Source organism: Crocuta crocuta, unplaced genomic scaffold (assembly GCF_008692635.1).
Source record: "Crocuta crocuta isolate KB4526 unplaced genomic scaffold, BGI_CrCroc_1.0 scaffold32, whole genome shotgun sequence".
NCBI lineage: Eukaryota > Metazoa > Chordata > Mammalia > Carnivora > Hyaenidae > Crocuta > Crocuta crocuta.
The window spans coordinates 401,849-418,985 of NW_027529424.1; the positions used below are offsets into that span (position 1 = coordinate 401,849).

At 40.2% G+C, this 17,137-nt stretch overlaps 1 protein-coding gene across 2 annotated transcripts in view; it reads left to right on the forward strand.

The window, feature by feature from the left end:
- The window catches only part of ITGA8 (integrin subunit alpha 8), a 179,922-nt gene that overhangs the window by 87,245 nt on the left and 75,540 nt on the right, over window positions 1-17,137 (forward strand). The window lies entirely within an intron of this gene.

A 17,137-nucleotide genomic window follows, 5' to 3' on the forward strand; every position in this document is an offset into this window, starting at 1 on the left:
AGTTGTACTTTGGAAATACAGTTTATTAACTTATTCAACAAATACTTATTAACTGCCTTTCACGTGCCTCTTCTAGGTTTTGACGATAAAGCACTGAATTAACCATGACCCTGTCCTCTTGAGTCAGAGTTCAAATTCTAGTTGTAACAATGGCTGACTGTGTAAGCTTTACAAGTTATATAACCTCCACAAGCCTCAGTCTTCATTGGTAACATGCATATAACGGTGCCTAATAATAGATCCTTCTTTAAAGTGGTGTTGTGGATGTTAAGCTAGATACATATGTATAATACATATAAAGTGGTTAGCACTGTGAACAACACCTAGTAAGAATTATTAAATATTAGTTATAAATGACATGTTGATACTATTTTAACTTAATCCATGGTTAAGCAAGGTCTTAAGATACAGGTATGATTTTAAGTAGTTATAAGGAAACAGCTTTCCAGAAGAAGAACACAGCAGGAGCAAGACTCAGAGGTAAGAAAAGGTAATTTTAGAATTGATTTGGTTCAAACTGATGGGAGCATAAATGGAGAGATGAAAGGTAGATTTAGGGAAGCTAATGAAGGGCCTTGAATAGCATGCCAAATAATTGGTACTTTATCAGGAAAATAATGGAAAAAAAGATTATATTTTATATTTCAAAATGACATTTTAAGTACTTCAGTCTTCAGCAATGATCAGAATGAGCTTAATGAAAAAGAAACTTGAGGGGGAAAAGCCATTAAAATATCCCAGGTGAAAGCAGTGCACTGAACCAGGAGAATCCAGCAATAACGCCAGGGTAGCCTGGAGGTGTGTTGCGGTCAAACAGACTCAGGGCCACCCTCAACCTTTTTGCATTCCCACAAGCAGTGTGTGAGAGCTCGTATATTTTCACAACCTCACCACCATTTGATGTTTTCAGTGATCTGGATTTGGGTCTTCCTAATAGGTGTGTAGTGGTGTCTTGTTGCTTTCTAATTTGCATTTCCCTGGTGAATTGTAATGTGGAGCATTTTTTCATGTGTTCACTGTCATCTGTATATCTTCTTTGGTGACGTGTCTGTTACGGTCTTTGGCTCATTTATGAGTGGGCTCATGGTCTTTTAAGTTTTAAGACTTGTGTGTATATTTTGGATAGCATCCTTTAGCAGATGCATCTGTTACAAATTTCTTCTCCCGTTTGTGGCTTATCTTCTCATTCTCTTGACATTGTTTTTCACAGAGCAGAAGTTTTTAATTTTAATGAATTGTATCTTATCAATTCTTCCTTTCATGGATTGTGTCTTTGGTATTGTATCTGAAAAGTCATCACCTTACCCTAGGTCATCCACAGGCTTTCTTCTATGTTATCCTATACAAATTTTATAGTTTTGTGTTTTACATGTAAGTCAGCATTCTGTTCTGAGTTAATTTTTGTTAAGAGTGTCAGGTCTGTATCTAGTTTTGTTTTGTTTTGTTGCATGTGGATGTTGTGGATGTTTCGTTTTTCCAGCACCATCTGTTGAAAAGACTATCTTTGCTCCATTTTATTATTTTTGCACCTAGGTCAAATATCAGTTGACCATATTTATATGGGTGTATTTCTGGGTTCTCAATTCTGTTTCATTGATTTGTTTATTCTTTCACCAATACCGTACCATCTTGATTACACTAGCCTTATAGTAAGTCTTCAAATAGGGTAGGGTTAATTCTCTAACTTTGTCCACCTTCAATATTATATTGGTTATTTTGCATCCTTTGCTTCTTCGTATCCACGTTAGAACCAGTTTGTTGATAGCCACAAAATAACTTGCTAAGATCTGGTTTGGGATTGCACTGAATCTATAAAGCAATAACATCTTAACAATACAGTAAAACCTTAGATTGTGAGTAACTGTGGTGCAAGTGTTCTGCAAGATGAGCAAACATTTCTAATACATTTTAACTTGATAAATGAGTGATGTCTTGCAATACAAATAGTACATGACACTGGATGTCACCTGATCATAACTGAGCCAATGCTTCTTGAAATTCACTTTGGTATTCAAGTACTTCGGATTACAAGCATGTTTCCAGAACAAATTATACTCACAAACCAAGGTTTTACTGTATTGGGTTTTCCTATTCATGAGCATGGGATATTGCTCCATTTATTTAGTTCTTTGATATCTTTAATCAGAGTTTTTTAGTTCTCCTCATACAGATTTATACATATTTCATTAGATGTGTTCCTAAGTATTTCATATGGTGGGGGTGGTGGTGGTGGTAATGTAAATGGTATTGTGTTTCTAATTTCAAATTTTACTTATTCGTATGTAAATGGTATATGGAAATATGACTGACTTTTGTATATTTTCCTTATATCCTGCAACCTTGCTATAATCACTTAATAGTTTCAGGAGTTTACTTGCTGATTCTTCTGGATTTTATACTTAGATGATCATGCCATCTGTGAACAAATATAGTGTTATTCTGCTTTTCCCCATCTATATACCTTTTATTTCATTGTCTTGTCTTATTGCATTAGCTAGGCCTTCTGTTGTGATCCTGAAAAGCAGTGATGAGAGAGGATATCTTGTCTTGTTCCTAATCTTAATGGGAAAACTTCACGTTTCTTACCATTAAGTGTAATGTTAGTTGGAGGGTTTTTGTAGACATTTTTATAAAGTTGAGGAAGTTCTTTATTCCTAGTTTTCTGAGAGCCTGGGTTGTGAATGAGTATAGGATATTGTCAGATTCTTTTTCTGCATCTACTGGTATGATCATGTGATTTTTCTTCCTTAGCTTTTAGATGTGATGGATTACATTAATTGATTTCCAAATGTTGAACTAGCCTTGCATACCTAAATCGCATTTGGTTGTGGTGTATGATTCTTTTTATACATTGTTGGATTCAATTTGTAAATATTTAGAATATTTTTGTACCTATGTTCATGGGAGGTATTGGCCTGTAGTTTTCTTTCTTTGTATTGTCTTTGTCTGGTTTTGATGTTAGGGTAATGCTGGCATCATAGAATGAGTTAGGACATATTCCCTCTACCTGCATCTTCTGTGAAAGAATGTAGATAATTTTATAATTTCTTTCTTAAATCTTTGGTAGAATTCACAAATGAACTCATATTGTCAGTTCAATTTATTTAATAGATACAGGCTTATTCCAATTGTATCTTTCTTCTTGTGTTAGTTTTGACAGATTGTTTCTTTCAAGAAGTTGTTCAATTTCACCTACCATTATCAAATCTGTGGGTACAAAATTATATTCCTTTATTATCCCTTTAATATTGGTGGGATCTGTCATAACAGCACTTATATCATTTATATTATTAGTAATTTATCTCCTATTTTTATCTTATTTACCTTGACTAGAGGCTTAATGATTATATTGCTCTTTTCAAAGAGCTAGCTCATAGCTTTGTTGACTTTCTCTATTAATTTTCTATTTTCAATTACATTGATATCTAACCTAATTACTTCTTCTGCTCACTTTGGATTTAATGTTCCCTTCTTTTTCTAGTTTTCTAAGGTGGAAGCTTAGTTTATTTATTTTAGAAATTTCTAATTTATGCATTTGATGCTATAAATTTTCTTCTCAGCACTCCTCTTACTACATCCCACAAATTCTGGTAAGCTGTATTTTCATTTACATTTAGTTTAAAATGTTGTTTAATTTGTCTTCAGTTTTCTTCTTTGACCCATGTGTTGCTTAGAAGTATGTTATTTAATCTCCTAATATTTTGGGATTTTCCAGCTATTTTTCTGTTACTGATTTCTAGTTTAATTCCACTGTGGTCTGAGACCAAACATTGTATGATTTCATGGCCCAGATTATGGTCTATCTTGGTGACTATTCTGTATGAGCCTGAGAAGAATGTACATTCTGCTCTTCTTAGATAAAGCATTCTATGGATGTCGGTTATATCCAGTTGATTGATAATGCTGAGTTCAATTATGTCCCCACTGATTCTCTGCCTGAGAGAGAATCTGTTCAGTTCTGGGAGAGGTATTAAATGCTTTAACGATAATACTGGATTAATCTACTTCTTATTTAATTTCTGTTAGTTTTTGCCTCATGAATTTTGACACTCTGTTGTTAGGCACATACATGTTAAAGATCATTATGTCTTCTTGGAGAACTGACTCTCTTATCATTATGTAATGCCTCTCTTTATTTCTGATAACTTTCCTTACTCTGAAGCCTGCTACATCTGAAATTAATATAGCTACCACTGCTTTCCTTTGATTAATGTTACCATGGATACCTTTCTCCATCTACTTACTTTTATTATATATGCATCTTTATATTTAAAGTGTGTATCATATAGACAACATGTAGTTGGGTTTTATTTTTAATGCCTTCTGACAATCTCTCTATCATTTCTTTTTGGTTCTTAGAGTTTTCATCCTTCAGCTTACCTTGAGCATCTGTTCTTGTTTGCTGTCTGTTTTATCCATCAGAGCCCTTAGCATATTAAACATAGTTGTTTTAAATTCACAGTCTAATCATTCCAACACCCTGGCCATAGCTGAATCTGGTTCTAATGCTTGCTCTTTCTCTCTCTTTACTATATTTTTTGCCTTTTAGCTGTGTCTTGTAACATTTTGATAACCGGCATGACATACTGAAAAAAAGGAACTGCTATAAACAGGCCTTAGCAATGGGATGGTAGGTGTTGGGGGAGGGGAAGTGTTTTTATAATCTCATGATTAGGTCTCAGTATTTTAGTGAGCCTCTGGACTGTGAACTTCATATATGCTTCTTAGCCCCCCTCTTTATGTTGGGCAGGACATCAAGAGTAGGCTGGGGTCAGTATTTCTCATCGCACAGCAAGTTAGGCTCTGGTTCAGTTTCTCCTGAGGGCAGACCTTGGTAAGAATGGAGCATATATCTGGACACCTGGAGGGCCCAGTCAGTTAAGCATCTGACTTTGGCTCAGGTCATGATCTCCTGGTTTGTGAGTTCGAGCCCTGCATCGGGCTCTGTGCTGACAGCCCAGAGCCTGGAGCCTGCTTTGGATTCTACGTCTCCCTCTCTCTCTGCCCCTCCCCCACTGACACTCTGTCTCTCTCTTTCAGAAATAAATAAACATTAAAAAAATGTTTTTAAAGAATGGAGCCTGTATCTCCCCTTTCCCTGCGAGAAGCATAAAGGGATTTTTCTCTAATACTTATTGTGAGAACCTGGTAGAGACCCAGAAGATAAAACTCACTAAAGGGTACCTTCCCCCCAGCCCCCAGTGACTGGGCTCCCCTCCCCCGCCCCCNTCTTCAGAGTCATCCACACTGACTCCAGCAACTCATCCGCTGCTGTCCAGGGTTCTGCACCCCGGCCCTGGCTCCCATGGAAGCTGCTTTTCCAGCAAGCGGTTCGCTGTAGCGCCCGTCAGTCTCTCCCGTTTTGCGCAGCACTTTGTCCCGTGACCTCACTTTGCTTGTGGACATCCGAAGAGCTGTTGGTTTTTTTCAGTTTGTTCAGCTTTTCACTTGTTGTTAGGATGGAGTGGGGACTTGTGAGCTTTGTCTGTGTCGGACCAGAAAGAGAGGGCCTGGCTTCTTTATGAAACCTGGAGCAGGAGGAACTATGACAGGATATCATTTATCCTTGACCTTACTTTCAAAGATATAGCTAATAAAACTTGATGGCTTGCCACGGTTCCTGTTATGGGCGGGGGTGGGGGGAGAGCAGGATGTGGAGGAGCAGGAGGAAGTTCTCCCGGACTCAGAACCTCTGCAGTATTTCTGACCTCCCACTGCATGTTCTTTCTATAAGTCATTTTAATTTATTAATATGTGATTTAAAAACCATATTTCAGAGTAATTCACTTGAAGCATCTCTTCTGTCTCTGTGCACCCTGGACATCTTCCCAGGAGTCCACTTCCCACTTACGAACTCGGTTCAAATGTCACTTCCTTAAGAAGTCTTCCCTGACTGTTGACTTTCTCTAAGAACTTACTGAGATTGGAAGTACACTTTTGTGTGATTATTTGATCAATATCTATTTCACCCACTATACTGGACACTGTATTAGATAAGGGCAAGCATGGGATTTGGTTTTGCTCACTACGGAGTCTCTTGTGCCCAAAGGAGTGGCTGACACTAAAGGCACCTAATAAATATGTGTTGAATAAATGAATGAATGAATGAATCAGTTTTCTTATAGCCACAAGCCTTGGCACATAAACCATCACCCTCTTCTCTTTTTACCTGACCACTCTCTTCCAGCACTACTTAGATCCAGTAAACGATTTTATTCCTGTGCAAAATGAGAATGGAAATGTACACAGAGATGATAAGGCCCTTTAGAATAAACACTGACATCCTCTCCTGGGATCATGGTAAGCTTGATTCAAGTGATGCCCTCATTGTTGACAAGCAGAACACTTGACCCTAGTTCTGTATTCAGTGGACATTTGAACACCACTGGTTGTTCAAACTGCTACACCAGGAGAATCAGTAGCCAGCATGACAGAAACATCACCAAACTGGAGTCAGGGCCATTACCACCTCTGTAACCTGGAACATAACGTCTCCTAACCTTGGCTTCTCTACCCCTTCAGACTGTGGTGAAGACAGTTTGCAAACTGAAGACCTCTACATAGTCGATTATTGCTATTTCTTAACACCGCTCACCAAACAGAGGTGAGAGGGTTTGGGATCTAGCTCTAAGGCAGAGAGATCCAGGCTCTTTGAGCCACACCTATGCCTTTACCTTCGCCTTAAGGTGATGACTTAGGTAACATGCCAAAAGCCTCCTATAAGAAAGGGATGAGAAATGTTCAAAATAACATGAGCAAAATCCTTCTCAGTACTTTCTCTTGGCAAACATTGCTCATGGGATGCTCCTCTTTCTAAAGGGCCATCATTTTATATTTTCTTCCTGACATTCGAGGTAACATTACTAATAGCTGGTTTCCTAAAAGCGATCAACCCTCACAGAAATTCACGAGAGCATGAAGGTACAACAGAAAGCTACAGGTCTGGCCAGCCCTCAAGCTAGACTGTGAAGTAGGTGAAGTTCAGTGGGGGGGTGTTCAGCCCTTCCCTTCCTCCACTTCCTTTTCTTTCTGTCCCCAATCGCTCCTCCATACCAGCTACAGAAACATACACTCTTTCCTTTTTTCAAATGTTTGGTGGGGGAAGGACCTAATATCTTCATTCTTATCAGGATACAAGTGACCTGGGGAAGTAGGTTGCACCCAGAAGTCTGATTTAGAGGGCACAAGCCTGCATTTTTAACAAGACCCCCTCAAAGAGATGGCTGACTGACTATAGGCACCTCACAGGCAAGGAGCATCTTTGCTTGCCCTCTGGTGAATCTGTGGTAGCGACCGGACTTGGCTTAGGGTAGGTGTTCAATAACAAGTCTGAATGAGGGAACCACGGCATAAATGTTCTCCTCTTCCCCCTCCTACTTCCCTTACAACTCTATAAATGTGTGTCGTGGTGTATCAGTTTGCTATGGCTGCCATTACAGCGTACCACATGCTACATGGTTCAAACTACAGACATTTAGTTCCCAATAGTTCTGGGGCTAAAAGTCCAAGATCAAGATGTAGGTAGGGTTTGTTTCTTCTGAGGCCTCTCCTTGGCTTGTAGATGGCCATCTTCTCTCTGTGTCCTCATATGGTCTGCCCTCTCAGTGTGCCTGTGCCCAAATTTTCTCATAGGACACCAGACAGATTAGACTAGGGCCCACCCTCCTGACCTAATTTCAATTCAATTACTTCTTTAAAAAACCCCCAAAAAGTCACTTTCTGAGGTGTTGGGGGTTAGGACTACAACATATAAACTCTAGGGGAAGGGACGCAATTGAGTCCCTAACACTTAGCAAACTTATAAAGGCTCACGATGTTTTAATCCTAGACTTTTATATGTCAGGCTGGATGTGGGGCCTGTGTCTTGTGGCACACTCTTCTGGAGACTGTGAAATCATTCCCAACAGGCAGCGACTTCTAAATGGGACTGGTCCTAAAGAAACAGATTTTTCCCCAAAGCTTTTAGCAACTGACTGCACAGCACTACATTGTTGGTGTGGCCACGCCAAGGATAAAGTGAAATGCCTTTGATTCGGTGGCAACAGTAAAACATCAAGCAATAGCGGAAGGAAAAGGGTGATCCTTGCAGCCACAGGATGCCAATAATGTTTGGAAAACTGTTTTCATAAGGAAGACTCCTCATTTGATATTTCACTCTTATTTTTTTGTGGGATTTTTTTTAAAAAAAAAAGGAAAATAAACACTCAGTAAATTAGAATGTTGCAACCTAATACTGCATTCCAGCTCATAAATGTTTTTCTCCAGAGTTCATTTGGAAACATTTCAGACAGATTGTTAGGATTATTACTTTCTGGGATAAAACCATGCATTTTTTTTTTCCAGGCATTTCTTCCTCAACTCCTAACCTCTCTCCCAGTAATATTTTGCATGTTGCAATAAAAGAGCAAGGAATAAAGGCAGCCTCTATTTTTAGATTAACACATTTGCCAAACTCAAGGAGACTTATCTTAATGCCTGCTTCCCACAGACATGAGCTGTTTCTTTAGGGCTAAACACTTAAGCCAATTTCATAACCTACTTATAAGTCAACATTGCCATATTTACTCACTACCTTTGGCCCCTTCATTTTATACATCATCTGTAATCCCAGTTCTCTGAATAGTGTCCCTGTAGGAAAGTGAGGAGAGCCTGGGAAGATCCAGGTATACAGCTCTAATGGACAACCTCCACTCTGTCCTGGAAACATTGCATGCTGTGGGGAGGGCTTAGCAGAGATGGTGTCTGGACACTGAGGAGAAGGGCCTGAAGGGGAGGCTGTGAGCTGTGAGCATCACTAATGCTAGGACAGGAGCCAGAAGTCTTTGGATGGTGAGCTCGGCCAGCTGAGTCATGGAGGTAAGGAAGTTGCATGCCCAAGTGTGGGTAAGCCAGGAAGAAAGGTAGAAACTGGCCATCCCAGAGTGAGGGCAAGAGGAGATACAGGCTCTGCGGGAGCAAGACTGAAGGACAGGCAAGGGGAAAATCCTGGACGGTAAATCAGAGCAGGGAAGGCACAGTCATGTGACGTCAACCAGTTCTACAGAGCTCGTGGCTTTCTCGAACCACAAGAACCTTGAAGATTTTGCCAGACATTTGGCAGAGAATAGGGACTTGTCCAGAGCCATTAGAAAACCAGTGGCAAGATGAAGTGGAGTTTAGAATCCCTAATTTTTTACCTTCCACTCAGTAATTTTTCCACTTGAAATGAAATACTGCTTTATAAGAAAGCTTCAGTGATGGGAGAAAGATTCAACAAGAGAATTTACAAATCAAAACCAAAATCCTGTAAACATGTTTATAGTGACTTTCCCCAAACAGGAAACAACTCAAGGGTCCCCTAGCCAGGGTGGTCAAACTCAGGGCCATCCACACAGGGGAATACTGCTCTGCAATAAAAAGGAATGGACTTCTGACACGTGCAACATGGTAGATGAGTCTTGGATGCACTAATAAGCTGAGTGAAAGCAGCCAGACTCAGAAGGTTATACACCATATGCTTTCATTTTTCTGACATTCTGGAAAACAGATTAGTGGATGCTGGGGCTGTGGGTGAGACGGGATTGATGAAAAGTAGCATGGGTGACATTTTTAGGGTGTTGGAACCATTCTATGTCTTTTTTAAAATAGTTTATTGTCAAGTTGGTTTCCATATAACACCCAGTGCTCATCCCCACAAGTGCCCTCCTCCATACCCATCTCCCCCTCCCCCCCACATCCATCAGTCCTCAGTTTGTTCTCACCATTCAANTGATTTATGCTTGTGGTGGTGTCTCTGGTATCTGGCATTCCTTTCAACATTTCCCTCAGAGAGTCCCCCCCAGGATTTCTTTTAGGGCTGGCTTAGTGGTGACGAATTCTTTCAATTTTTGTTTACTTGGAAGACTTTTATCTCTCCTTCTATTCTGAATGACAGGCTTGCTGGATAGAGGATTCCTGGCTGCATATTTTTTCTGTTCATCACATCAAGATCTCCTGCCATTCCTTTCTGGCCTGCCAAGTTTCAGTAGATAGGTCTGTCACCACTCTGATAGGTTTCTCTTTGTATGTTAGGGCCCTTTTATCCCTAGCTGCTTTCAGAATTCTCTCTTTGTCCTTATATTTTGCCAGTTTCACTATGATATGCCGTGCCGAAGATCGATTCAAATTACGTCTGAGGGGCGTTCTCTGTGCCTCTTGGATTTAAACGTCTATTTCCTTCCCCAGGTTGGGGAAGTTCTCTGCTATAATTTGTTCAAGGACTCCTTGAGCGCCTTTCCCTCTCTCTTCCTCTTCTGTGATTCCTATGAAGCGGATATTATTGCGTTTAATTGTATCACGGAGCTCTGGAACTCTCCTTTCGTGTTCCTGTATCAGTTTATCTCTTTTTCTCAGCTGCCTCTTTTTCTATAATTGTGTCTTCTAAATCACTTATTCTCCTTTCTGCCTCTTCAATCCATGCATTGGACGCCTCCATTTTATTTTGCATCTCATTTAAGCAATTTTTAAATTCATCACAACTATTTTGAAGCTCCATAGTCTTTATAGCAATAGTTTCTCTGATGTCTTCCATGCCTTTTTCAAGCCCAGTGATTAATTTTATGACTATTGTTCTAAATTCTTGCTCAGTTATTTTGCTTGTATCTGTTTTGAGCAGTTCTTTAGCTGCCAATTCTTCCTGGAATTTCTTTGGAGGAGAGCTCTTTCATTTTGTCATTTTGGTTAGCTTTCTATCTCTTGTTAGTTTTAAAACTTGTTATGCACTCTGCACCTGTGAGTGCTGCTCTCTTTCATTTTGTCATTTTGGTTAGCTTTCTATCTCTTGTTAGTTTTAAAAGCTTGTTATGCACTCTGCACCTGTGAGTGCTGCTGTACCAAAGAAGGCTCATTGAATGTCCAGGGCCTGTCTGTTCAGAAAGTGTTCTTTGAATGATATCTCTTGGTCTCTCTTTTTGAGACCTTGGTTATTTTATTTTCCTACTTGTAGTGGTATTTGGGACTCTCCACCATGTGTACTTTGGCTTGTTTCTTGAGGTAGCCCTGGGCAAGGTCCACCTGTCATGACCCTTATAACCATCCAAGACTGCTTCTCTTGCTTCAATAGGAAGATCACATCTGGCTTAGATCTGGGAAGTCCGATGGAGACCAGGATGCTGTAGTTCTCCAGCACCACGTCTCTGTATAAGTCCTTTTGTGCAGCACCCAGGTAGTCCCACTCTTCCTGGGTGAAGTCCATCACCACATCCTTGAATACTACCAACCCCTTGGGGCCCCCGGCCCCTTTCAGTATTGCCCCTTGGGACATGTCCACTCCCACTCCCAGACGCGTTCACTGTCACCTTCAGCCGCCCTCCATCACCCACTCTCACTCAGAACCATTCTATGTCTTGATAGTGGTGGTGGTTATATGACTGGATGCATTTATCAAAGCTCTTGGAACAGGATACTACAAAGGAGGCAATTACTATAAGAAAAATATACCTTAATTTAAACAAAAAATTTAAAGAGAGAAAAAATGGCCTGTAGATGTGCTTCTGGGAGGCAGTATGGTAAAACAGGAATGCATCAGCTCTGCAGCCTGACTGCCTGGGTTTAAAACGTGACCTTGTCACTTACTGTATTTAGCTTCCCTGTATCTCATTTTCCTCATTTTGGAATGGGAATAATTAAAGTATGCACCTCATGGAATTATTGCAGCAAAGGAATTTGTATAACTAAAGTGTTTATAGGGGCACCTGCGTGGCTCAGTCAGTTAAGTGCACGACTTCGGCTCAGGTCGTGATCTCATGGTTCGTGAGTTTGAGCCCCGTGTTGGGCTCTGTGCTGACACCTCAGAGCCTGGCGCCTGCTTCAGATTCTGTATATCCCTCCCTCTCTCTTCCCCTCCCCTGGTCACAGTCTGTCTCTCTCTCTCAGAAATGAATAAACATTAAAAAATTTTTTTAATAATTAAAGTGTTTATAAGGTTAACTTATATCTGACACATCTCTGCACAATTGTCTAGTATATCCTCAGGATAAATTCCTGGAAGTGCGAATGCTGGGTCAAAAGTTTGCGTCGTCAGAGCTGTCTGCAAACTACCTTCCATGAAAATCATTCCCATTTACCCTCCCTCACACAGACAACATGAGGTCAGTCCTTTGCTCTCCACCCAACGCTGCCTGCTACTAATCTTTCATCTCTTCTGATCGAAGGTCAAAAGTGATATCTCACTGCCCTTTCCTCTGGATGCCTTTGCCAATGAATATATATATATTTTTTATATATTTGTCAGTTGTAGCTACTTATCTTTATGTGGTTTACCTCTTTACAGTCTTTTTACTAGAATGTTTACAGTTTTTTTTTAATGTTTATTCATTTTTGAGAGACAGAGAGAGAGTGTGAGCAGGGGTGAGACAGAGAGAGAGGGAGACACAGAATCCAAAGCAGGCTCCAGGCTCTAAACTGTCAGCACAGAGCCGATGTGGGGCATGAACTCATGAACCGTGAGATCATGACCTGAGCCAAAGTCGGATGCCTAACCGACTGAGCCACCCAGGCACCCCTATTTACAGTTTTATTATTAATTTCTATGGGTTTAGTATGAATTGGGGTTAATAATAATTATTTATTTTTCACTACATGCCAGACATTCTTTTTTTTTTTTAATAGTTTATTGTCAAGTTAGTTTCCACATAACACTCAGTGCTCATCCCCACAAGTGTCCTCCTCCATGCCCATCCCCCCTCCCCCCCACATCCATCAGTCCTCAGTTTTTGTCAGCATTCAAGAGTCTCTCATGGTTTGCTTCTCTCCCTTTCCCCCACCATTTCCGCCCTTCTTCTCCCCCTTGTTCCTCCGTCAAGTTCCTCCTAATCCTCCTATACGTGCAAACATATGATATTTGTCCTTCTCTGCCTGACTTATTTCGCTCAGCATAACACCCTCAAGGTCCATCCATGTTGCTACACATGACATGCCAGACATTCTTACAAGCATTGAAAAATACTCACATTTGATCGGGCATATACATTGTAAACACCTTCCCCTGTTTCTTTCATTTCTCTTTTTACCCTGCTTTGACTTTTTTTTTTTTTTTGCAAAAGAATTTACACTTTAAAATTCCTTTTTGATTCCCACATTGTTTTGGTCACGTTTGAGGAGGCCTTCTGTCTTGAGTAATCTTTATATGCAACTATTAGTTGTATGTTTCCATAGGTCCAAATTGTTTGGAAGGTCTTTTTCAGTTTTTAAGTTTATTTATCGNGAGAGAGAGAAGAGCAGGGGCACACAGAGGGAAGGAAAGAAAATCCCAAGCAGGCTCTGCACTGTCAGCACAGAACTGGACATGGGGCTCGAACACACAAACTGTGAAGTCCTGACCTGAGCTGATACCAAGAGTCCAACACTTAACCGACTGAGCCACCCAGGCTCCCCACCCCCACTTTTTTTTTCTTTTTTTTTTTTTAAAGTTTATTTATTTTGGGAGAGAGGCAGAGAGAGAAAGTGTGTTTGAAGTTCTTTATGGTAATGCTCATTGTCCAGAATTATTCTAAAATAGTAAATGCTTCTTAATTCCAAAATATAAAAGGAGGAGTTTGACAGCATTTTCATAAGCATCAGCACATTTCTGAACAAGATGAGAGCATAGGAAGGAAAAGGAAGAAGGTGGACAGTAAAAGGCTCACATCTTATGAAATGGCGGGATTCTGGGTGATCCTTTAACACAGCAAGGTCACTGCTCTTCCCGCTATCTCACCTCCCACCAGCTCCCCTCCGTCACCCCCAGGGAGTGTCCACTCCCTCCTGCCCCCCCTACATCCACACTCAAAACAAAGCTGGTGTTTTCACACAGAATGTCTTCCACCTCTAAAATTTCCTTCTTAGGTTAATAAAATCAGACTCTATAATCCAAGTACCACTTTAAAAGTTTGGCTCTTTTCTTCTTCCTCATTTAATAATCATAATTTTGGAGAAATAAAATACAAACCGGAGGTGTAATATATCTCCTACGACCTCACATTTTTAGGGTTATTTTTTCTTGCCAACTGATCCTGCATTCATGCTAATGTCCCCCTTCTTGTATCCTTAAAAGTACTCCGCTGTTTCATCAAAAGCCAAAAGGAAAATAAACTATGTTTCTCAGGCAATGTGAGGTGATAACAAAGGACTCCAGCATTTTTGGAAACAGTTTTGGACTAAGGGGAAAGAAATGGCTGCGTTTCTCTATAAAGAAAGGCAAAAGTTTTAATTTGTTTTCAGAATCTGCCTCTATGAAGTTTCTAGAAGAAAGGAGAATATACAGTAGATAATAGTATAAGACCTGTTAGCATGAGGAAGAAAGTTTGGCAGAGTTATGAATCCAAATATCAGTACCCAAGTTACATTCTCTTCCAGCTGTCCTTTAAATTCCCAAGCATGGTAGAATTACACAAGATTAAAAAACTGTGTGTGCACACATATATATGCATATATATACACATGTATATCTGTATGGACATATATGTGTGTAGTGTATATACATACATATGTGTGTACATATATACACAAATGTCAATATATGTGTATATAAGAATTATATGTGTGTATATATGTACACATGCATATGTGTATATGTATATATATGGAATACACACACACACACACACGGAAACAACATAGTACTTTTTAAAACAAATTCCATATTTTGAAAGGACAAATTGGTTAGGAACACAAATTGGAAGATCAGTTCTCCACCCTGCAGAGGCCCCAGAATTTTAAGGTCCAGAGCATAAATGTTTCTAGTCTTTTCCAGCAGGCACAATACCAAGATGGTGTCTCCAAAGGCAAACATACTTTCCTGGTAGATAACTGCTTTCTTGGTCTCTGAATAATTGTAGCCACATTCTCATGAAGAAAATTGTGGCCTACTTTGCCAGTTACTTTATTTTCCCAGAGTAGTAAAATTCCTACCCCGAGGCACAGGAATCAAAGTTCCTAAAGGAAAAGGCCTCTTGCTCATTAATGTCGGGATGGTGTCTCCCAGCTTCTTGTCTACAATGATGATCTAGTCATGATGCAGCTTCTGTACCGCTTTCTGGAATTTTCTAGAATCTGGCTGGGGCTTCTGCATGTGTGTGTGCACGTGTGTGTGCAGGCGCATCGGTGCAAAACTCTAGCTGAAGTTACCCATGGTTTCCATTAGCCTGTCCCACTTCATCTCTCTCATCTTTAGTACATGATCTCATTATTTATTCTCCTATTTCAAGCACTTTTAAGGCCCTCGCTCCAAATCTGGCCCTGTGCCCGATGCTGTGCCGCCATACATTATTTCTAGACTTCAACCTGTACCATTCCATGAAGTGCTTGTCATTTGCAAGCCTGAAGAAAGATTCTTGCCTTGGAAGAGCTTATAGTTATTTTCTTTGCCTTTTCCGGACAGTCCATTCTTAAAACTCATCTTTTATAAAATATCTAATCTTGGCACATTAATATTTAACCTTATTTGGAGCCAAAAACAAAGCACATAATTCCTCTTGAGTCAGTTTTCATAACAGAACACACGTCTGGTGTCATTTCGACAGATAGGGATCACCCTGAGTTATGCTTGTCTAAATCCTGGAGTCGGTGTTACACAGGAAGAACAGAGTTTGCATTTTTTCAAATCAGTAACTCTTTTTCCTCCGATGTATCAGAAATGCACTGATGTGGTAGAAAAAAGGATGTAACAAAAAATATATGTGAAAATAGTTGAAAAAGTTGCAATTCTGATAAAATTAAAAAAAATTAAATCAGTAGACTGAGAAACTTTGGTTTCTAGCTTTCAAAGACTTGAATCCTTGGAAAAGACTGTTTTACTCCAAGAGCCACAGTTGGTCAAATTGTCCTTTTTCCTTTTGCTTAAATTTTTTTAATGTTAATTTATTTTTGAGAGAGCGAGGGAGGGGCAGAGAGAGGGAAAAACAGAACTCGAAGCAGACTCCAAGCTCTGAACTGTCAGCACAGAGCCTGACGCGGGGCTCGAACTCATGAACTTCAAGATCATGACCTGAGCCAAAGTCAGACACCTAACCGACTGAGCCACCCAGATGCCCCCAAACTGTCTTTTTTCTTAATGGGTCTTTTAATCTCGCAAATCCTTTAAGATGACCTTCATTTTGACCTTTCTGAACATTAGCATACACACTTTTTTAGATACAGAGCTTTGGACTTCGGTCTCAAGCCTGTTATTAGAATCTGATTCTGTGGCTATAAAACATGAGACATTTGGACTGTGTTTTTAACCTTGAAGATGGTGAGTCCATTTTTTTAAACACTTTTAACAAAAATGTTGTCTTGGTTGGGTTCTTCTAGCACTGACCTGAAGACAAGGATTAGAAAGCAAGCAGTTTGTGTGAGAAACGGTCCCAAAAAATGTTGTTAAGGCAGGAGGGAAGAGGGCCGTAGGCAGGAAGAACACCATGAAGATGCTTATGAAGCAGGTTGATACAGTGGACAGTTGGGGACATGTGGGAGACGGGGAAGAAGATGCCTCAGAGATATCCCACTGGGGGCTGAGGACTAGGGATCGCTAGTTACCATCGACGTCCATCCATCATTGGGCTCAGGCCAGGGCACTTCCGGTCCTCCAAGGGGACCTCCCTGTTTGCAGCCCAATGTTGCTCCTACGTCTAGGAAAGGTGAGTGCCTACAAATCATTTCCCTGCAAAGTCCATTAAACCCATTTAATTCCATGATCGGTTTTCCATATGGACTGGCCAGATAAGTTCCCCTCTTTTTTTTCTTTTTTTGTTTTCATTTCTGTTCTGCTAGGATTAACTGCTTATGGGCTCAACTGTTGTTAAGTTTCCTTCTGTGGCTATTATTTTGACCAGGTCCAGTTTTCTCACGTCTGCATCCAAATTGTGCTCCACAGATACAGCCCCTGTCATTTTTACTTTTGTTTGGTTGCCTCTGGCAAGGATAACATTATACATGAGATAGGAGAGCAAACCACTTTACCTGTGTATTAGCCGGTCACTGGGATCAGTGTGAACACCACCCCTCAAACCGCCTAATATTGTTCTATTATCCAGCATGGCTGTAGACCAACCCCAGGGAATTCACAGTTTTGCCTTCTTAACCCTCAGTTTACTCAACTGCAAAACTGTGCTAATAACAATAGAGACTTCTTAACTTATCCCAAGGATAATTAAGGTCAACC